The sequence below is a fragment of the Protopterus annectens genome, chromosome 10.part0 (genome assembly GCF_019279795.1).
Source record: "Protopterus annectens isolate FY-2018-M chromosome 10.part0, PAN1.0, whole genome shotgun sequence".
Lineage (NCBI taxonomy): Eukaryota > Metazoa > Chordata > Ceratodontiformes > Protopteridae > Protopterus > Protopterus annectens.
The window spans coordinates 1,509,557,203-1,509,581,867 of record NC_056744.1 but is presented as its reverse complement, the minus strand read 5'-3'; positions in this window follow the sequence as shown (position 1 = coordinate 1,509,581,867).

Here is a 24,665-nt window from a genome sequence, read left to right as displayed (position 1 = left end):
TGACACAGAGATGATTCCCGGGGTAAACCTACGATCTCCCATCCACAGGTCAAGATTTCTCCTGAACAGAGCCAGCGAGGTGCTCTGCCTCACATGGACTGGGATTTTATTCCACAGCATAGGGAGTCTCTGAGTGATAAATCTATCCCTCCAGCACATCCTTTTTATATCTGTGCTAAGGTTTAAGTCGCTTGCTCTAGTGGTTCTGGTGGATTTGGATTTTTTGAGGTGGAGCATGTCCATTAATTCCGGGTTGGACATGGCCTTGTATGTCAGGCACAGGTCACCTCTGAGCAGATGGTACACGACTGAATAGAGCTGGAGTTTCTTCAATCTGGCAGCATATGACAGATTTTGGAGTCCCTTTATCCTTTTGGTGAGGAACTTTTGGGGTCTCTCCAATTGCTGCAGGTGTCGGATGAGATACCGAATGGGGCATTGTACTCGATCATTGGTCTGATAAGTGAAGAGTACAGGGGAACAATGACCTCACTAGATCTGGATGTGAATCCCTTCATGATCAGGTGGGCAATGTAGAAGGTCTTTCTAACCACTTTAGCAACATGAGTGTCAAAAGAAAGGCCACTGTCAACCTGGGTCCCCAGGTCCCTGATAACCTCTTCTGTGCTTAGTGGATTGCCACCTATATGGTAGCTTGGGGTTACCTTGTGTTTCCCGAAGGGTATGACTATACATTTTTTGGCGTTTAACTTCAGGCCATGGCTCTGGCACCAGCTATCAGTTTCCGTGAGTCCCCTCTGAAGGATATCCATGTCCGATGCACTTTCCACTATGGCGCCCAGTTTGCAGTCATCTGCAAACTTTGCCAGCCAAAGTCCTCCTATGTTGGCCTGTACTTCTGAGAAGTAGATGCTGAACAATAGGGGCCAAGGACCGAGCCCTGTGGGACACCACTTGTGACCGGCTTGGAGTCTGACATAGCGCCAGCAACTCTAACACTGTGGGTTCTGTCCTTAAGCCAGTTTGCAACCCATCTTGTGACATATGGGTTTACATTTAAGCTGGTAAGTTTTTCTATAATACCCGAGTGGGGTATTGTGTCGAAAGCTTTTGAAAGGTCAAGGTAGGCTGTATGGACTGCCTTTCCCTCATCAATGGCCTTGGTGACTGTTTTGAAGAAGTCGACCAAGTTCAAAAGGCATGATCTGCCCTTGACAAAGCCAAACTGGGTCGGGTCCAATGTCTGCAAGTCCCCTATATCTTTGTTTATGAGCTCCATTATGATCCTCTCCATAGCTTTGCAGACTAGACTTGTTAAGCTTATGGGGTGGTAATTACCAGGGTACGTAGAGGCACCGCCTTTGTGGAGTGGGACCACAGTTGCCGTACACCACTCCTTGGGCACGTATCCTGTGGTAAAGCTGAGATTAAACAGCTGCCTTATGTGCGGGTTTAGTTCCTCATTGAGCTCGTGTAGCACACAGCCGGGGACACCATCCGGTCCCATTGATGCTGTGTTTTTAGCTTTAGAGAGAGCAGCTTTCACCTGCGCATTTGAGATGTCTGGGAGGCTACACTCCACTGGGATAGTTATCTCTCCTTTGGGGGGGGGGGGTGAAGTTTGCACTGAACCTGTCTGCCAGTATGTTGGCAATGTCTGTGGGTTCAGTGATTTTTGTATCATTTTGGACTAATTCTGAGCATATCTGGGAGTTTCCACCCAGGTTTCTAACATAGCTGAAAAAGGCCTTATGATTGTCTTTTGAATCTATGGCAATTTTTCTCTCAAAATTGGCCTTGGATGATTTTATGAGTGCTCGTATTTTTTTACTAATATTGATCAGGGGTGACTTCCCTTTTATGGATTTTGTTCTATCATGTAATAGCTTTCTCCTCTTATTGTAAAGTTTGTTAATGGCTGGGGTCCACCAGACAGGACGTTTGCCCTTGGTGGAAAGAGTCTTGGTTTTATTTGGGATTGCCTGATCCATGCAGTCCTGGAGGTGTTCATAGAAGGCATTTGTAACTGCTTCCGCAGCTTGGGTTGTGGTTTCCACTGGCTCGAGGGCCTTGAAGGATACCATACCAGTCTTGAGTAGTGTGAAGTTTGCTTTAGAGAAGTTCTTCACTGTGGTCTTTTTTGTTTGGGGTGGGGGCGGGATGTGGATTTCCAGTGAGATTAGTTTATGATCAGATCTCACCAATGAGGGATATACTTCCGGTGTGGAGTATTTTGTCCCCATGTTTGGGATAATGAGATCTAGTATATTTTCTCCTCTCATGGGAACAGTGACTAGTTGTTCCATGACATTTGAATTTATGAACTCCAGGAACTGTTGGGCTAGAAAGTTAGGGCTTGAGTAATGTTCCCAGTCTATATTCGGGTAGTTGAAGTCACCCAATATGATGGTGTTTGGAGATACATTTATACCCTCCAGTGTCTTCAGGAAGGCTGTGTGGGGTTCCTGAGTTTGAGAGGGTGGCCTGTAGCATGCTACAAAATGTAGGGCAGTTTTGCCTATGGTTAGTTGCACCTGGATGGTTTCTGAAGCTTTGTGCATTGCCACCAACCTGGAGGTGTGGGTATCCTTGATGAATATGGATACACCCCCTCCTTTTGTGGTGTGGTCCGGATTTTGGGGCCGGAACACATGATATGAGGTAAAACCTGACAGTGCCGGGGTGCTCTCAGGAGCCTTGAACCAGGTTTCAGTTACAGCACAGACATCGATGTTCTCCATACTGAGAAGGGCCTTGAGTGCATGCATTTTGAGATTTAGACTTCTGGCATTGAGCAGCATTACCCTCAGTTTCTTCCCATTTTTGTTTTCTAGGGTGGTAGGTTTAGAATTTGAGCCTTGCCTAAAAAAGGCACTATGTGGGGTGGCAAGAGCCTTAGCCAATATCCGGAATCCCAGGGGTGACAGGTGCAAGCCGTCCCTTGCGAAGCAGCATGGCTTGTCAAGCATGTCATCCCAGGCAGACAGACACTGGATCCCCTTTGAATAACACCAGAAATTAAGCCAATTGTTAAAGCTGATCATCTTGTCTCTATATTGTGGCATCATTCTTGGTGAAGGAAGGATACTATTCAGGGTCAGGGTCATACCTGCCTGGGCTACATAATCAGAGAGCTCCTCTATGTCTCTTTTCATGTAGTCCAGGGAGGTACGTCTCAGGTCGTTCACACCAGCATGGACAATGACTGTGTCATATTTGTACTTGCCGTGGAGTGACCTGAGTGCTTGTGTTATGTGGCGGATTCTAGCGTCCGATAGGCAGCTTACTGTGACCCTCTCCTTGTTCAGCCTGGTGAGTGGGACGTCAGTGTGTCTGACTATGGAGTCACCTATGACAAGTATGTTTGGTGCTGTATTTGGCCTTAAGGGGTGTGACTGCTTTGCACACTGATTTTGTGGTTTATGTGTTGCTTGTGGGGTGTCTTGAGGTAGCAGTTGCTTGGGTGTCTGCTTTGGAGGCCTCTGCTGTTTTAGGTAAATTTTTACTCAGAGCCTCCGAGTATGTCTTTGTGTGTTTATGTGTTTGATTCAGTGATGTGGTTGCATTATGTGAGGCTGGTTTTGTGGTGTGTGTAGTTGCTATCTCCTCCTGTCTGGTCTTGCCAGTCCTGAGTTGAGAGAGCTCAGCCTCCAGTTTGGCTAAATAGCTGCATCTCTCGCAAGTATTTGTGTTATGTGGGAGGAGGAGAGGGTTGTCTGTGTACGAGGCAATTGTAACATTGCCTCAATGTTCCCAGATTCACCAACTGGGCAGGAGAGGACGCCAGCATCTGGACCTTCGACATGATAGAAAAATTAAGAAGTTAGGTATGAGACTGAATAAGAGAGGACTTAGTAAGGAAGTGGGTACTCCTGGGGGGGGGGGGTTCGCAAGTGAGGGACTTTGTATAATATAGAAGTGCTTAACCTGCAAAGAAGATGCTTTTAAGACAAGTGCTGAGCTTTTTTTGAAAAAAAAAAGCTTTTAGGAACAAGTGCTGTGCTTTTTAGTTAAGGGATATACTGTTTAGGTTACTAGTAGAGCAGTTCTAAGGGAAAAAATGAAGAACAGACTTTATGGAGCCAGAAAAAGTTTAACCTTGTTAAACCGGCGCTGCCCGATGCTGCTCTAGTGGCAACTCCACGCTAAATCGCGCTAAAGCACGCTTTAGCGTGCTTTATAGCAGGGGCTGGAAAAGGCAGGAAATTACCCAAAATGGCCAATGAACTACAAGTTACTGTCTTAAACCACTCCTCTGAGGACAAACAGGCAGCTCAGTACTCCCCACTCCCACTGGTGAGTAAAGAAACTTCCCTTCGACCAAACAAAGAAAATGGAGAAGCACAGGAACCAAGACAAAGCCCAGGGATCAGCAAAATCTGATCACTGGAACAAACTAGCCAGGAAAGTTAGGAAAACAAGAATATTTTTTTGTGTTTTTCAATTTTTTTTCACAGACAGAACAGAAAACACAATAAATGCTTTGCTTTTCGATTAAATGCTATCAAAAGCTAGTACACTTGAGTGTATTAGCCTGTAGTTTAACTTTTAAGCAAACTTAAACTATGAAGTGCAACCAACAATTAAAGCTTATAAAAACAGGAAAAACAGGTAATACCACTATAAAATAGAAACAGTCGTTGAATAACACAAACAGTCGAAAAATGCAAGAAAAAATACTTAAAATCTGGAAAGTTGCTTTTTCTGCTCTCTGCTGCTCTAGGAACTCTGCTGGATACCACGGAGAGCTGTGCTGAGTTCTCTACAGCCAGAAAAGCCTGCCAAAGCGTGCTTTATAGCAGGGGGCTGGAAAAGGCAGGAAATGACCCAAAATGGCCAATGAACTACAAGTTACTGTCTTAAACCACTCCTCTGAGGACAAACAGGCAGCTCAGAACTCCCCACTCCCACTGGTGAGTAAAGAAACTTCTCTTCGGCCAAACAAAGAAAATGGAGAAGCACAGGAACAAAGACAAAGCCCAGGGATCAGCAAAATCTGATCACTGGAACAAACTAGCCAGGAAAGTTAGGAAAACAAGAATTTTTTTTGTTTTTTTCAATTTTTTTTCACAGACAGAACAGAAAACACAATAAATGCTTTGCTTTTCGATTAAATGCTATCAAAAGCTAGTACACTTGAGTGTATTAGCCTGTAGTTTAACTTTTAAGCAAACTTAAACTATGAAGTGCAACCAAAAATTAAAGCTTATAAAAACAGGAAAAACAGGTAATACCACTATAAAATAGACAGAAACAGTCGTCAAATAACACAAACAGTCGAAAAATGCAAGAAAAAATACTTAAAATCTGGAAAGTTGCTTTTTCTGCTCTCTGCTGCTCTAGGAACTCTGCTGGATACCACGAGGAGCTGTGCTGAGTTCTCTACAGCCAGAAAAGCCCACCAAAGCGTGCTTTATAGCAGGGGGCTGGAAAAGGCAGGAAATGACCCAAAATGGCCAATGAACTACAAGTTACTGTCTTAAACCACTCCTCTGAGGACAAACAGGCAGCCACGCGCACACTCTGTCTTACTCGGGTTTACAGGCGCGCACATGCGGGCATACCCACTCAGCAAGAAACTTTGGTATTATCCACAGTATACACCTTCCATTTCTTGGCTTTCCCTAGTCTACCTGTTGACACACCTCTTTCCATGATGTCTAAATGACACCTAACACATGCCACTGTCCTCCAATGAGCTCCACTACTTTCATACATCCCCCCCTTGTGATGTCACCTATCTCCTACTCTGTTCCTCCCCATATCCTACTCCTACACTCCACTGACTGAGCTCATTTGCTATGTAAAAGTGCGATTCACTATCCTAATACTCATTTACATAGGATTGCCTACTAATGCTTGGTTACATGTCTTAGACTGGGCTTCTCCCTTTAGTAACCCCTACTCGGTGGCCATGTTGTCTTCAGCCTGCTATTCCCTTACATTGTAATTTAACAATTTTCATAAATTCCACGTTTGTGGCTTTTATTGCCTTATTTTATGATGTTTATAGTGCAGCCCATTTGCGCGGAGCTGCGCTACGCTTAAACATCGGAAATCGGCGGAAAAAAAATGTATTTTAATTTTTCATCTGGGAAACTTTCCAATGGCCATATATTTGGCCATTGGCATGCTTCCTCAACCATATGCAACCTTTATTTGGAGCTGACAAGGCCCCATTGTGCTATCAGGAGAATGGTACTCAGTTGTCAACTGAGTACATTTCTGCAGCTAACACGGCTCTTACTCGGACAGGTTTGCGCTTCCTGGATCGCAAATTTACCTCATTTGCATGCCGTTCGGCTGCAAGTGAGGTAATTTGCATATCCCAGCCCTGTCCGTGTAGGAGACGTGTTAGGAGCTCTCTTACACACCCCTACAGGCTGTTCGTGGATCTCTCATCGGACATGATGGCTGCATGGAGTCTTACTCTACTCGTAGACTCTGTGCAAGCCATCGTGAATCTGCCCAGTGTGTACCAAGCATGAACAATGCAACTCAGTGTAAACAATTATGTGCTTGCAGTACCAAGGCTAACAATACTTAAAAATTCCACAGTCATTTTGTAAGAATTACACAGTAATATTTTAAAACTGTATGCAATAAGCGCAAGAGAGAGCTAACCAACAAGGCTGGAGTAGAGTGAAAATCCAGTAGGAAGGATTACGTTTATACATAAATTGATGAACGGAGTTAGCCTTTCGATTATGTAATGACACTATGTGAAAAGCAAGAACATTTAGTTTCTTTTGAATTAGGCACTTTTTTCTGGTTCTTTTCAGGATGTAAAGTGTAGCTGTAAGTTATTTTAAATGTATAGGAAGTGCTTTCCATAAGTTATGGTCAATGGCTAAGAAGTTGTTGTTAGTGCTTCAGAACTTATTGTAGGCATTTAGTAAGGTAGGGCTGCTGGTGGATATTGTTCTAAGATAAAGTAATATTAAGCTCCAGTAACTAAATGTGGACAAATGAAATAGTTGCAATAAATACATTTGTTTTAGAGTGAGACTTTGCTTCTTTGCATACTTTGATGTGCAGATACACCTTATGACTCTGAATATTAATTAAATACAATTAATATAAGGTCAATCTACCTTGGAGTAAAAAGGATACTCGGGATGATTTAAAGTCCAGTTATTTTGTCTGTCTGTCTCCAAGCTTATACAATCTCAGAGTTAATATATTTTGAAATGAGAAGTAAAGCTTTCTGTGGTGGGTGTAGTCTTCCTGCAAATATATGTGAAAGATTATATATTTTGTAAAATTTAAAAGATAATGTTTATTATTGTCCTTTATACCAACATAGCTCCTTAAAGTAGCTTCAGCTTGTCAGTTTCATTCCCATTTCATTTAAACATCTTACAGCTTTCAGTGTATCTGTGCAACTGTCTTATGTACCTAAAATATCCACACACACATCCATCTATCTTTGTGTGTGTGTGTGTGTGTGTGTGTCTGTGCACATTTATACATATGGATTCCCTTCACAAGCACAAAGTATCAAAACTTCGAACTGCAAATGGGCAAGACCATAAGATCAAAGTTTTGAAACATTGAACGTTTGGAATGGAGGTTGCCATACACCTCAGAATGGGAAATTTACCATTTTCCTCACTGTAGTGTGATCTTGGAGTTGGTATATTAATTTAGCAGGGGGTGTGGAGGTACAGGGTGGATTGCCCCCCTGCAAAAACATAAAAATGTATTTTTGTTTTTATTTTTATTTATTTACTTATTTACTTATTTTCAATTTCAAAGTTTCAAAATTTCGATCTTATTGCCTCGAGCTTTTGCAGGTTGAAGTTTTGAAACTTCGAGCTTGTGAAGTAGATCCATACATACATAAGGTTTACTATTAAAATCTCAACTTCTGAATGTATGGCTATGAATTATTCGAACTACAGATGTTAGAATAGTTCATATGAGTACATCCCCAAATGTTCAAATGTTTTATTTGCAAAAGTTCTGTGCATCAGAAATATAAATGTTAAAAGGGATATACAGAGATCTCGGTATAGTGTGGTTAGGAAAATACATCCCTTTTCTCACTGTAGTGCGATCTCAGAGTTGGAATATATAGTTAGGGGTGTGTGGGGGGCACAGCCCCCCACAGGTGGATGCAGGGGGCTTGCCCCCCCTGCATAAACGGGATACGAGTTGTAGGAGTTTGGGATTTACGGCAAGGGTGGCATTGTCGTTAATTGCCATAAAATGTTGAATTCGACATTTTTGGCAATTGCTGCAGATTTATGACTAACAGACCAGTTGTAAATCTCCAGATTCAACATTAATTGTCGACATTTAGTTACAAAATTTATTTTGAATTTCATAATTTTAATTGTAAACCATACAAAAATATATGTGTGTGTGTGTGTATGCGTGTGTGTGTGTGTGTGTGTGTGTGTGTGTGTGTGTGTGTGTGTGTGTGTGTGTGTGTATATATATATATATATATATTTATATATATGTGCACGTGTGTGTATGTGTGTGTGTGTGTGTGTGTGTGTGTGTGTGTGTGTGTGTGTGTGTGTGTGTGTGTATGTGTGTCTGTGTGTGTGTGTGTTTTATATATATATATGACCAAAATTACATTTGACTGACAGTTCATTTGACCGACAAGCATTATTGGCAAGAAAATGGGATATGCCCCCTTCCCCGCAGTGCGACCCTGGAGTTAGAATATATAGTTGGGGGGTGTTATAATGTTTAGTTTTGCTTTAATATTCTTTAGTAACAGAAAAGTAAGTGGGGAAGGGGACATATCCCATTTTCTTGCCAATAATGCTTGTCAGTCAAATGAACTGTCGGTCAAATGAAGTGTCGGTCATTTGGTCTCTGAAAAATGGTTGTTGGGCAAATGAAAGTTCGGGCAAATAAAGTAGACCCACATATATATATATATATATATATATATATATATATATATATATATATATAAAATGAAAACCAGTACAACCCGAAAGATATAGAAGAAGCCAAAAACCAAATACAGACAGTCAGCAGTATCAGATAATAAAACACGTAGTTGAAATCTCAGTAGATAAAAGAAATCCACATCCACGATACAAAACGAAGTTTAATTTTCAAACACTAGGACAACGTAAGCACTTTCACGGACTACCTGTCCGCTTCCTCAGACGTAAATCTTTACTAAAGCATCAAGCTTAAATAGTACAACATAATTACCTAATTAAACAATTAGCTTCTCATTACAATTAATTTTAAAATACAACCATCATTAAACAAGCTAATAATAAAAACATTACCTAAGTGGTCTAGCTTGTAGAATGGGTTTAAGTGGAACAGATTCATTTAGACCATGTCCATAATGTGCACCCAACCTAAGAATCCATTTAACTTCAGCTGTTTCGGTCTGATTAATAATATTACCCAATCTTGGATTACAAGGGACTATGTGAAGGATTTGGAACAAAAAAGTATGTGTTGGATCAGTACTCAAAATGTGCTTAGCAATAGCACTATATGTTTCATTCCTTCTAACACAATAATAATGATCGCGAATTATTTTGCGTAATGATCTATTTGTCTTTCCACATAGTAACAGAAACAAATGTTACAGTGGGCGACATAGACCAAATTTCTAGTGTTACAGGTCCCTGTACATCTAATATTCCACAATACCCCCGTATCGGGGTGTCTGAAGTATCTAGACTCATCAATGTGGCAACACTGTAAACAGTTGCCACATTTCTTAGTACCCCGCATCCAAACTGGACATATGTCTTGAGAGCTATTATTGACATAACAAACACTCTCATGGCTTGTCCCTTAATGTTTTCTTGTTTGATTCTAGGTATTTTAGACAGGCCAGGGGCATAGCTATGGGCACTAGTTGTGCAAATAGCTATGCTAACCTGGTCATGGTTGCATGGGAGCAGCAATACTTAGTTACACAAACTTATATTAAGTTTTTTAGACGTTTTGTAGATGATTTGTTTATCGTTGTTGAAGATGATAAATGTACTCATTCTGAGTTTTTCAGTTATATTAACTCTACTAGTCAGTTTTTAAAGTTTTCTGGGAAATGTTCCCACACTGATATTGATTTTTTAGATGTTAATATATATGTGGAAGGGGATACTGTAAAGACAAAACTGTATAGAAAACCTTGTTATCAACCAGCATATCTGCATCGTCAAAGTATGCATAATCCGGCTTGCTTTAATAATATAATCAAAGGACAAGCCATGAGAGTGTCGCGTTTATGCTGTGATGATTCAGTTTTTAGGAATGAAATGGAATACTTGCAAACAGGTTTTTTGAGCAGAGGTTATAACCAAGAAGAATTTGACAAAGTAAATAAACAAATGGGTTATCTTAGAAAGCACAGAGCTAAACCTTTCTTTAGCTCAAGCCCAGGTTTTAAGACCTCTAGTACTCAAACTTTTAGAGAAAATGTGTCTGTAATGATTCCATATTGTAGTAACATTAACAGAATACAAAATATGATTTTTAATAATTGGAATATTTTAACTTCAGATGCTGCTACCAAGAAGCTAGTAGGCTGTTCTCCTACTTTTACATATAAAAATTGTCAGACATTACAGCAGAAAGTTTGTTATGCCAACAATAACTTACAAGACATGCCCGGTATGGATGCGGGGTACTAAGAAATGTGGCAACTGTTTACAATGTTGCCACATTGATGAGTCTAGGTACTTCAGACACCCCGATACGGGGGTACTATGGAACATTAGATGCACAGGGACTTGCAACACCAGAAATTTAGTTTATGTCGCCCACTGTAACATTTGTTTTTGTTACTATGTGGGAAAGACAAATAGATCATTACGCGAAAGAATTCGTGACCATTATTACTGTGTTAAAAGGAATGAAACATATAGTGCTATTGCGAAGCACATTTTGAATACTGATCCAACACATACTTTTTTGTTTCAGATCCTTCACATAGTCCCTTATAATCCAAGACTGGGTAACATTATTAATCAGACACAAACAGCCGAAGTTAGATGGATTCTTAGGTTGGGTGCACAACATGGACATGGTTTAAATGAATCTGTCCCACTTAAACCGATTCTACAGGCTAGACCACTTAGGTAATGTTTTTATTATTAGCTTGTTTAATGATGACTGTATTTTAAAGTTAATTGCAATGAGTAGCTAATTGTTTAATTAGATAATTATGTTATACTATTTAAGTTTGGTGCTTCAGTATAGATTTACATCTGAGGAAGCGGACAGGCAGTCCGTGAAAGCGCTTACGTTGTCCTAGTGTTTGAAGATTAAACTTCGTTTTGTATCGTGGATGCGGATTTCTTCTACTCATTGAGATTTCAACTACGTGTTTTATTTTTTGATACTGCTGACTGTTTGCATTTGGTTTTTGGCTTCTTTTATATATATATATATATATATATATATATATATATATATATATATATATATACATATGTGTAAATAAAGTGTCAGTCAAATTAAATTTCGGTCAAATGGATGTCGGGCAAAGGAAAGTTTGGGCAAATAAAGTAGACTAGATATATATATATATATATATATATATATATATATATATATATATATATATATATATATATATATATATGTATGTATGTGTGTGTGTGTATACATATATATATATATATATATATATATATATATATATATATATATATATATATATATATATATATATAGATATATGGGTTCACTATGTAATCTCGAAATTTGGAAATATGGAATTTCAAAATCTCGAGATTACATAGCCGCAACCCCGAAATACCAAAAGACCAGAATCGCGAATTTTAAAATCCTGAAGTTCAGAGATGTTGAAGTAGTGCTTCTGGTGTTGCGGTTTGTGAATGGATAGGTGGAAGGTGGAGTAAATATCTATGTGTAAGTGTGTTGGCTAGAGGCTTTAGTGTGTGTGTGTGTAAGTGTGTGTTCTGACTGTGATGTGTGTGTGCAAGGGGAATGTAGGTGTGTGGTGGTGTTTCCGTGTGTTTGTCTGTATAGTGTGACCTTGGAGTTAAACTATTTAAGTAGATGGCGTGGGGGGGTGCATGGGTGGTGTAGGGGGGCTTGCCCCCCTGCTTGTATATTGTGTAGGTTTGTGTGTTTGTGTTGTGGGGATGGTGTGTGTATGTGTGTGGTGTATGTGTAGTGTAGAGTTTGGGATTGTGAATTTCACACTTTTTGTCTTTCGGTATTCCGGGGTTTTGGCTATGTAGTCTCTAGATTTTGAAATTCGATATTTCAAAATTTCGAGATTACTTAGTGAACCTATAAATATATATATATATATATATATATATATATATATATATATATATATATATATATATATATATATATATATATATATATATATATATATATATATATATATATATATATATATGGCTGTACATCAGTTTGTCTATCACACTTTGTGCAATTTACATTTGTGCAAAAGTGTTGTTTCACACAATGAAAAAATGAATGCCACAATGTTGAACCTTCAACAGCGAATGCAATACAGCATTCGATGTTGTAAGGGTCGACATTGTGATGCAGATTGCACTATAGTGGGGATCGGGAAATGTACCCATTCCCTCACTAAAGTACGATCCTGGAGTTTGTATATTTAAGTAGCAAGGGGTGAGGGAGGCACATTAACGGTGTGGGAGCAAAGGTCCCCACTTAGTTTGAGTACATATTGTCTTCTGGAGAGAGTTAGTCATTGATGTTGTAACTATGCATGTCTATTGTTTAAAATGTATTGTTTTGAAGTTTTTGGTAAAATACAATATAAAACAAACAAGTTGGGAGACTGCACACCCCCATACCACTCACAGCCCTCCATAACCCCCCCTAACTATATATACTAACTCCAGGATTAAACTACAGTGAGGAAAGGGCATATACCTTTTACTTGCCTTACTGTACTCTACACAGTGCCATTATATGCTAACTGCAGTTCAGTGAAATGGGATTCAGTGAAATGAGTTTTCAGTAATTTTTGTTTTCAGTAAAGTGGTCAGGCTGAAATGAAATTCAGTGAAATGAGATTCAACGAAACAAAGTAGACACACACACACACACACACACACACACACACACACACACACACACACACACACACACACATATATATATATATATATATATATATATACACATATAAAACATGGGTCTAGGACACCCTATCAAATGCATGCTTCACTGAAAGTGAAAAAAGTGCTTTCAGAAAAGTATGCGAAAAGGGCAGGGAATCGGGGGGGAAATGGTAGTTGGTGAGATCGTACTACAGTGGGAATAAGGGAATATTCCCTTTTCCCCACTGTAGTGTGATCTCAGAGTGAGAATATAAAAGCTGGGGGATGTGGGGAGCGCAGCCCCCCACATGGGGAGGTGCAGGGAGGCTTGCCCCCTTGTGTAAACATGGTGTGTGTGTGTGTGTGTGTGTGTGTGTGTGTGTGTGTGTGTGTGTGTAAGTGCTTTTTTGGTGAAAGCACTTTCGCTAAAGTGTGTTCGGTGAGTGTGGATTCGGACTATTGAACATTTGTTCAACAGTCCTAGATCTATATATACACATATGTGGCTCATCTGCATTTTGATGAATGTAGCTTTGGTTGACAGACATAGGGGTGCTGTATTTTACTGAGCATGGCATCTGAATAGCTAAATGGGCAGATGTTGAAGGGATGTATTGTCGAGATAGGTAAGTGGGGTTTGGAGGAGGTGACCTTGTTTGTGTTTGAGTGTTAGAATTAGGTCCAGGGATAGGTGAAGGATGGGGTTTTATATGTCTATGATGAATGCTCCATTGGTCTACATCTGTTTATTCAACATCAGAAAATTCTGTTTTACTCTATTTTTTAAAACTATGTTTTGCATGTGCCAAGATTTTTGCTCGGTGTACAAGTAATAGCATGTCAACATTTGCAGAGTGGACCTTTTGTGGTCTTTTCTTGTGAACATCGACATTTGGGTGAGTCGTTTTTTAGTGCACCAATATATATATTTATATATATATATATATATATACATATATACATACACACACACACCCACACACACACACACACACACACACACACACACACACACACACACACACACACACACACACACACACACACACAGATAGATATATAGATAGGTATGTTTGCTAAGTGTTAAATTAGTTGACTACTATTTAAGTCAACATCTTTTCTGTCCGTTATATTTAGTCAATAAGAAAGATGATCAACTTTTTAGTGGGACTGTCATATTACCAAAGTTGGGAAATATGCCATTTCCCCAGTATTGTGCATTAGTATGTGTAATTAGCAGGGTATACGGGGGCATGGGGGCTTTTCTTCTGAAAAAAATGTTTTTATTTTGCATGCTGTGAGGCTGTTTCTTGGAGCATGCAGATTTCTGTGTGTGTTTAGTGTTATGTAGCTGATATTTTGAGTGTCAATTTTTTGATGTTTAGATTAAATTTAATAGTCACACACACACACGCACACACACGCACACACATGCACACGGATGGACACGCCACACACACACACACACACACACACACACACACACACACACACACACACGCACACACACACACACACACACACACACACACAGCCATTCTCTCTTTCAGTTCAGTGCAACTCTCTTACCTTTTCCACAATCAGGCCTGCCCATTTCAATTTTTTTCTCACACACTCCATCCATTTGTTTGTTGTTTACCCTTGTTTCCTGTTGCCTTCTTCATGATTGTCCCAAATCATCTTCATCAGATTGTCTCCTGCTTTCATTCCCATGTGCCTCAACTACTGTAATGTGCTCTCCTTGACATTCTCTGTAAGGGAGCTCCTTGAGGTTTTGCTCTGATGTTCTCATTTCTTCCTCTGTCTCACAGTGTGCACCCTACCACCCATGGAAGGCACTTCTCCGTCACCTCGAGGTTCTTCAGTGGCTCTGCCTTCACTGTCCGGATTTCTGTACCATGCAATAGCACTGGACACACCACTGTTTTGTACACCTTACTTTTCAGCTTCTTTGGCTTTCTTCTATTGTACACTACCCCTGACACTCTGTGCCAGTTGGCTGCAACCCCTCTGGTTTTAGCTTTGACCTCTTCATTCAGACATCCCTTCTTCTCAGCCATCCTTCCTTGATACTTGAAGCTGCTAACCTATTTCATTGTTTTCCCTTCAATATAATTTATTTTCCAGCTGTCTTACCTGTACCCAGCTTCATCCTGTTTGCCTTCAGTTTTGCTTTCCTTCCCCCTTTCATTTCTTGAAGATCTTGTTCTGACTCTACCTGTAATGCAGTATTATCTGTGTACAGCACTTTTGTTGATCTGTCTCCTCCATCTTGTTTGCTAATGTAGTCCAATACCAATATGAACAGTAGTGGGCAGAGAGCTGAATCCTGATGCACACCCACTCCAACTGGGAACCTCCGTGTGAGTCCAAACAGTGTTTTACTTATGTCATTTGCTCCTTGTACATTGTCTGCACTAATTCTACCCGTGTTTCTGGAACTTCAAACCATCGCAGGACTGCCTAAATCAGCTTTCTCGCGATATTGTCATATGCTTTTTCAAGTTTAGTAATAGTCAGTTGGACTGTTTTCTCATTCTCAAACTTCTTATTTATGTATTTATTTTATTTTACATTTGTTTACCGGGAATGTCCGACTGGATACAGGTACATTTTCAGCAGAGGCACGGGGAGAAAAGTTCCAAACAATACATAAACAGGTGAGATATGCAAATACAGTCTATGGTAATTAGGTTATAACATAGTAAGTGTGAAATTTACACATAGCAGTAATGAGAAACTTTGGATTGTAGTTTTATATAGTACATAGTAAAAATAATATACATTCTTTACTTTAATGTCAATGAGACAAGTATATAATCACATATACAAGAAGCATCACTCATCATGACATTATAAATTCTAAATATCTTGTGCTACACTCATATAGATAGGGGTGATAATAGCTAGGATGCTGTTAGTAGGTAGGAGGGGTAAGAATGTACTAACCAAGATGTTATGCCTAGTTACATTGTTAGTAGTAGTAGTATGGGTGAACCAGCATAACTGAGTCCTGAGCACTGAGGGGTGGAAATATGAGACAGAGTTGAGTAGTTAACATAATGTTTAGGGGGCAAATAAGTCACAAAATTGGATTAGTACAAGGCAAGTAGAAACAAGATTAATGGGTTATACAAGAATCCAGATGGGTTAGTTCTGTTGGTAGATAAGAGAATAAAGCATAATGGGTTGAGATTGTGAAAAGGATTGTTAATTAAGTGATTATCCTGGGGAGCCACAGGAGCATAACCAGGTATTCATATAGTGTGCTTTGACGAGCTTTATAAATTTTGTGGTGGAGCTAATGGAGGTCAAGTGACTAGGTAGGGTATTCCAGGCCTTGGAAATAGAGTAGCTGAAGAGAGATTTTCCTGCGTCATTATTATTTTTGATGACTTCCAGGAGGTTTTGGCTACTAGATCTTAAGGTTCTTGTTGTAGAATATGGTTTAATTAAATTCTGGAGTGCTGGAATTTTGGTTGGGTAGTAGTACAATTTGTGGGCCACGAGTTTCAGAAGTTGAGGCAGCTCTAGCCACTTTAGTTGTTTGAGAGCTGCACAATGATGGGTCCTATACTGGGATTCAGTCGCAAATCTGGCAATCTTGTTATAACAAGATTCCAATTTGTTGAGATCAGTTTTGCGGATGTTAGTTAGTAGTGGGGATGCATAGAGGAGGGTCGACAACAGGTGTGTTCTGGCTAAAGTGTGCTTGTTTCGATAGAGGAGTCCAAGTTTTTTGTGAACTTTCGTGATAGTTTGAGATATATGAATGTCAAATTTAAGGCTGTTGTCTATTTGTACACCTAACAGTTTGGTATGGGTGGTAGGGGTGATTATGATTTTGTTATTGGACATAATGGTAAAGTTGTTGCTTAAGTGGGGGGGGGGGGTGATCTACCTGAACTGAAAAGCAAAAGTTTTGTTTTATTTGGGTTAAGGATAAGCTGAGAGTTAGAGAACAAAGTCTCGGCTTCTGAAAAGCAATTTTGGGTTAGGGACTGGTCATTTATTGTGTGGGCTGCACAGATGAGAGTGGTGTCATCAGCGTATTGTACTACAGAGGCATAGGGGGTGGAGGATGAGAGCTGATTGGTAAATAGAGAGAATAGTAGTGGGCCAAGTCCCTGAGGGACACCTAAGGATACTGGTAGGAGAGTGGATAGCTGGTCCTGCCATTTTACTGCTTGTTGGCATCCTGATAGATAGCTTATAAACCATGAGACAAAGAGGGAGCTGATGTTTATTTATTTTTTATTTATTTTTATTTTACATTTGTTAACTGGGGGTGTCTGACTGAGCCGAAAAGGCCCTTTTTCAGCAGAGGCCCGGGGAGAAAAGCTCCACAAAGAAAAATTACAGACACATTTAGTTTTTTAGACATAATCAGTATACACACAAATTACAAGAGACATGTTTTTACAGTGGTATGCGGCACAAACAGTTACAGTGGAGAGAACAATCAAAAAAATATTAATTTTAAAAATAAAGGTAAGTAATAGATTTGTGGTGTACGGCTGAACTTTGGAATGTAGGTAGAATACATACATAGTACACAGGTACAGTACATACATTGTAGATTAGCCAGTGTTTGTGAGTAAGATTGAAAAACTATTATCAATTGCTCTAGATTTAGTATGTATATGTTATCCGCTTTCACTGCCCTGGGGAGCAATCATGGCACTGCCAACTTTGCTTGAGATGTTGCCTGATGAGGTCTTTAAAGGAGGCTTTGGATGATGTGTTTTGAATGCTAGTAGGGACAGAGTTCCATTTTTAGCCACCAAACTACTATATAGTGCATCTCCAAAGCTATTGTAGCTGTTGGTGACTTCTAGTAGTAGTTTGCTTGATGATCTAAGAGGCCTTTTGGCTGAGTGATGTTGTACTTGGTTTTTGAGGGCAGGACACTTATTGGGGAGGTAATAGATAGAATGACAGAGGCAGAGCTGATTGTAGGTTAGGAGGTTGGGCAGTTCAAGCCAGTGGAGCTGTCTCAAAGCAGTACAGTGATGAGTTCTATATGAGCAATTTGCAGCAAAGCGGGCAATTCTGTTATAGCAAGCTTCCATTTTGCTTAGTTCAGTTTTGTTGAGATTAGTCAGAATGGGAGATGCATAGAGTAGGGTGGATAGAAGTTGGGAGCGAGCAATGGCTGATCTTGTGTTGTTGGTAAGAAATGGTTTGATACGGTAGTGACCCCAGTTTGGCATGTACTTTTTTAATAGTTAAGTTCAGATGACTATCAAATTTTAGGTGGGAGTCTACGGTTATTCCCAATAGCTTAGCCTGTGCCACTGGAGCAATTGGAGTAGCATTTGTGGAGTAGATAGTGAATTGACTGTTAGTGTTTTTGTTAGAACTGGTTATAATCATAAGCTGAGTTTTCTTTGGATTGAGGATAAGTTGGGCTTTGGTAAGGTAGTTTTCAACATCAGAGAATGCTAGTTGAGTTGTTTGCAGGAGGGTGGGAATGTTTTGTGCAGCATAGATTAAGGTAGTGCCATCTGCATACTGAATTATAGATGCATGCTGTGTGGAGGTGTGGAGGTCATTTGTGAAGACTGTGAATAGTAGTGGTCCTAAGATAGAACCCTGTGGGACTCCTATAGTTATGGGCAGCTGAGGAGAGAGAGAATTTTCCCATTTCACAGCTTGATACCTGTGGATAGTGTATTAAGGAGTCTATTATGGTTGACCATGTTAAAGGCTTTAGACAGATCTAAAAAAGGGCAGAAACTAGTTATCCATTGTTTCTGTGGTGGTTAATTGTGTTGGTAAAAGACATTAGGGCTGTGGCGGTGCTATGGAAGGGTCTAAAGCCATGCTGATGTTTAGATAGTAGATTTTTTTTTGAAGGTAATCGATTAGCTGGGTGTGAACCACTCTTTCTAGTATTTTTGATAAGGGTGATAAAATAGCAATTGGTCGGTAGTTACTGAGTTCTAGGGAGTTGCCATCCTTGTGTAGTGGTGTAATGTGGGAGATCTTCCATAAGCTTGGTACTTTACACTCCAATATTGATCTGTTAATTAGGATAGCAACAGGATAGGCTATAGCACCAGCTGCTAGCTATAGGAATTCACCTAGTAAATTATCTGTGGCCAGGGTGGTTGGTTTAAGCTTTTGGAGGAGTTTTAAAATTGATTTGGCAGACACTGGATGCACGCTAAATTGGGAGGTATCATATGTGTGTGTGCGCGCTATTTTGTATGGTTGGTATGATAGGGCAGCTACCATTACTCTGGGTTTCAGCAAGGGTCTGAACTGTTTCAGTGAAATATTTATTGAATTGACTGGTAATGTTTTCATAGTTGTTTACTGTTGCAGGTGTAGGGGTAGCAGTTTTACCTGGTTGAAGTATGGAATCTATTGCGGCCCAGAACTTTTGAGGATTGTGAGAATGCTTTTCCTGGAAATTTTGAAAGTAGTTAATTTTGACTAGCTTAATGAGCTTTTTGGCTTTATTGCGGAGGTCTGCATAGTTTTGCTTTGTGGATTGGTTTCTGTTTTGGTGAAACTGTATCCGTGCTTTGTCCCCGTCTTTGAAAATGGTTTAAGTTTTCCTAGTTAACCAGGGAGTGTATTTTGCCTTTATTCTAAAGGTCCTGCTGGGTGCATGGTGGTTTAATATTTATAAAAAAGTAGAGTTAAAGTATTGTACTGCCTCATGTAGAGATAGTTGTGTTAGTGGTTTCCAACTGCAGCTTTTTAGAGCATTTATAAAGTCATCTGGCCTAAAGTGTTTTTTGTTTCTGACTTCTCTGAAGGTTGTTTGGTTAAGTTGGTGGACTTTACTTCTTAGAAGGAAGGTAGGCTGATGATCACTGAGGTTATCAGGTAGACAACCTGTTTGGAATAGAAGGGAGGGGGCTGATATAAGAATCCAGTCCAGGATGGACTTATGATTATATGCTTTATCAGTTCTAGAAGGGGAATGAGATAAGCTGGATAAATGCATGGAGGTTGATGTGGGTAGATGGATTGTGGATAGAGCAGTTGTGCAAGCCTATATTGAAATATTCTAAGAAAATATTTTCTTGAGGAAGGAAGTTTGAGATCCATTCTAGTAGGTTTTCTATCTTAGTGATATTGTTACCTGGTGGGCACTAGCAGCCTATAATATTTATGTGTTTATTGGGATTCAGATTTGACCTAGTGAGTATGACATCTGCATTATCTAAATGTGGAATATTAGAGTGCATTTGTTGGAAGACAAGATGGTTTTGGTATAGTAGTGCTACACCCCCACCCCTTTTGCCTTTATGGTCTTAGCATGTGATGTTGTAACCTGGTGGCATTATTTTGCTATTGATTTCTGGTTTTAGCCAAGTTTCAGTCAATAATACAATTTCAGGTCTGTATAGAGCTAGTAAGGCATGGAGCTCATGAACTTTTATTTAAGATACTTCTCACATTGAGGTTAAGAAAGAGGAGAGAAGCTTTTTGTCTATGGATGAATGGAGTAAGGTTATTGGAAACTGGGTCGGGTAGAGTGCTGGGACCGGGGTTGGGGTGTATGTTACCACTGCATGTTAGTTTTTGTAGCATGTGTAGGTAGAGTCTACTAAACTTATAAGTTATCATATAATGTTTTAGAGAGGTGTGGGTGTTGCATTTAACTGACTGTATTTTGTGAGGGCAGTAGTCAGTGTGGGAAGGTCTAAAGAGGCTTGCAGTTATGTGAAGGTATGTTGCTATAGTGTGATAGCTTGTCGCTGCTCTTTGCTTTGAACGAATGCTGTTTTGCAGTTGAGTGTAGTAAGTGGTGAGGCGAGAGAGTTGGAGCAGTGTCATGATTGTAACTGTGTAGAATAGGGATTGTAGCATGTTAGTATGTGGACTATGGATGTTGTCGCCTGCAAGAAGGTGGGTAGTTAGAGTATGTAGAGGGTTTCCGTAAGAGTGCCTGATATGTTAAAGAAGAATGTGGGAGGGATGTGGTTGTTGTGGTGTGGATGTGGAGTATTGTAATATGATAAATTAGGGTGGTGGGAGGCACCAAGAGGTAATTGGGGGGTGTGGTTTGTAGGTATAAATTAAATTCATGTGGGTTGGGGTGGGAATGGGGGCAATGTAGGGGAGCGGAGTGAGTCCAAGCCTGCGAGGACGAACCGAGCTGTTTGTACCACTAAGCAGACCAGGCCACAGTAATGGATTAGAAGAAAAACGTAAGAGAAAAACTGTCAGCCAATTTATTTTGTTTTAACTTTTTATTTTATACCAGCAGCTGAATTACTGGTATTACATTAATAAGTTAGAGTTCAGTAAATAGAAGGGGGAGACCAGAGATACTGAGGTGGGTCTGGGTAGTGTGCACACCACCAAATTTAGAATACAAGATACTTATACCAGTTACTGTGTTTCCACTATTTCTTCACTATTCACTATGAATGGAGAAATAACTGTTGTGAAGGGACTTGGGTGATTTTACAGCAGACAGAAATATTGGGAAATGTAAATAACTGTAGAGCACTGTCCTGCTTACAAGATGAGCTGCTTATCTGGGCTAAGATTCAGTTGTTTGGTGGTGTTCTGCTGCCACCTAGTAGCAGCTTGAAAATGGCAGGGAAAGGAAAAAGTGGAAAAGACCTTGCATGTGTGCACACTATGCCAATATATTAATATGAAATAAAAGCACTAACAATTAGATGCAGTAATCTGTCTCACTGCAAATATCAGGTATCAGATCTGTTGTGTTGCATCCTGATTTGAAACTGAACTGCTCTTATTCCATCTTACTTTCTACTACCCTGTGTATTTATCAGTCACCCTCTACAGACCTTTCATGTATTGTGACAGGAGTTTGATATCCCTACACTGCCCACAGTTGTGAATGCCCCCTTTGTTCTTGTACACTAGCACTTGTATGCTTATTCTCCAGTCATCTGGAATATACCCCTGTCTCTGTAGTGCTTTGAGTAGCCCCAGGAACCAACTCTCCCCCATAACCCACCAAATGTATTGATCATATCTGCTGTGACCTCATCTGAGCCTGATGCTTTCCCTGACTTTATTTATTTTAGTGCTGTTCTTTTTTTTTCTAGGGTGAGTTGTGTCTGGTGTAGTACAGCTGTATGTGTATACCTATATATATGTGTACACACACACACACACACACACACACATATATACATATATATATATATATATATATATATATATATATGTATATATATATATATATATATATATATATCTATATATATATATATATATATATATATACATATACAAAAAAGTGTATATGCTTATATGTATGTATGTATGTATGTATAAGCATAGGTATTGCTTATAGCTCAAATTTCTCACCACTCTGTCATTTATCATTATTACCAAGTTTTATATTTCATTTACATTTTATTTTATTTTTCATATTACATACAGAAGGAAAGATAAGTGAAGGTTTTTCATTTCTTGATCTGTTTTAATTTCATTTTAACAGACTGTATCTATTTAAGTTAAGGTCCTTTTGCCTGTATTAGTAATACTAGTTCATGGTTGCACTGCATTTTGATGTTTATGTGGTCTGAATGTTGGTATTAAACCCTAGCTTCTAGTGAGTGTATATCTGGCTAGTTCAGAACTTGTGCTTGCATTAAGGCAGTCAGCTCAGAGCTAAGGGTTTTCCTTTTCACCCAACCTGTTGTAGATATTTTCTTAAAACCAGTGTATTTGTGTTTGCACACCCCTTATGACAATTTGACAGCATAATTCCCTCCCTGTCTCTGCTTATTGGCAGTAGACAATAAGCACATAACTATCATTTTGCAAATTCTCTCCCCTTAAGCTATTCACCAGGCTAAATGACCTTTGATAAAATGATTTAATATTGAGTGCACTATTACTGCTTGCATTGTTTTTTAGGGTTAAATTGGTGAGGTTTTTACGACAATTAGTTTGCTGGTTCCTTCTGGTGACAGAAGAAGGTTTTCATGCTAGCTGATTTGTACTGTACTTTTAAATAGTCAATAGTAGCAAGTCCACCCAAACATTATCCTAAACAAAATTAACTGCAAGCAGTTATAGTCACCCTCATTCCAATGTCGTTCCTGTTGAAACAATGACCATTTCCTCCCCACTAATATCCCCTAGCTCGTATATTCTTCTTCACTCTCCATTCCCCCTTTAATCCCAAACATATCCTTTCTTTTCCAAATCATGCATTTCTTTTTAACTACTTAACTTCAGTTTTTGTAGTAAGCCACATTAACTAGCCTACTCATAATGGCTTTACCTATCTCTCTAATCACTTTAGATGGCAGTGCTAACCACCTTTTTCCACTTTTTTCTGGATCTCTTCAATTCCTCTGAGACTAAGTTGATAGGATCTTCGGGTTGGAGGAAGTCGTCCTACTATGCCACCAGTCAAGAAGAATGCCAGCCTCTGTTGTCCGTCTCTGAAAAGTATTGCTCATAGTGTAACCACTGCAAGCTACCTGTACCGCAATAAAAGTAATCCTACTTTTCAGGACTCTTTTTCAATTAATTCACACCTTCCTACCAAACCTTTTACATTGTCAAGGTATTTATTCACATAACCCCTTACTGCAACATGCACTCCTATTTTCTATTAGTCTACTTCTTGAATTCCAGGTAATTTTCTCATTAGACCTTCTCATATCCTCTCCATCTTTATGACACAACATCTTCTGCTTTCCTGTTCTGTCACACTCCTGTTATTTCCTTGGCATCGTCTTTAGTTCCCCTTTTTCATCACATACATGTCCCATAAAGTATGTAAACATAATTTGGAGTCAAGTATTATTTACAGAACTGCTACTGAAACAAAAACTTAGACTAGTAAAACCAAAAGGCAGCCTAGAAAGTCCATGGACATGTTTATTTGAATACACCAAATATACTAAAGCATTTTTCGCACGCACAATGTACGACCTTCTTCAGAGAAACAAACAGGTGAAAGCACACCATTAATATAACTTTTACAAGTCAGCTGGTATTACGCCCATTATTCAATTCTATTTAAAAGGTACAGCATCAGATAAAATGCATTTTGAAATAACTTATTTTTAAAAGAATATATAACTCAGATTCAAATATATCATATGCATTCATAAATTCAAACAAAAAAACACATCATTATAACAATAGAGAACTTTAGTAAAAATATCCTTATAACAGCAAAATTCTACTCTTCCCTCACATTACCCAAAAAGTGAGAAACCTTCATGGGTTTATATAATTATATAAAATACATAATAATTTAAAGATACTATTATTATTATAATTACCAATAATATTATAGTGAAAAATCCTGTAAATTCTATAAAATTTTCCACAATAATCAACTATGTTGAAACTTTAACAAATAAAATGGAAAAGTCTTAAAAAATATATAAAGTGTTAACTACCTATTTAAACTCCGTAATTTTAAAATAGGCATAATTGAACAAACGTCGTTCAACCCAGGTAAACAGTAGGAAAACAATTTGATTTGCCATAATAATTCCAGGCGCTCTAATTGCAATTCAATAAGGCCACCTCTAATATTAGGTAGCAACTGATCTAATATCCAGAATTTAAAATTATGTGTAGGACATTCAGAAATATGTCTGGCAAGGGCATTATCAAGAGATCCTTTCTTAATATTATAAGTATGCTCATATATCCTGTCCCTAAGCCGTCGAA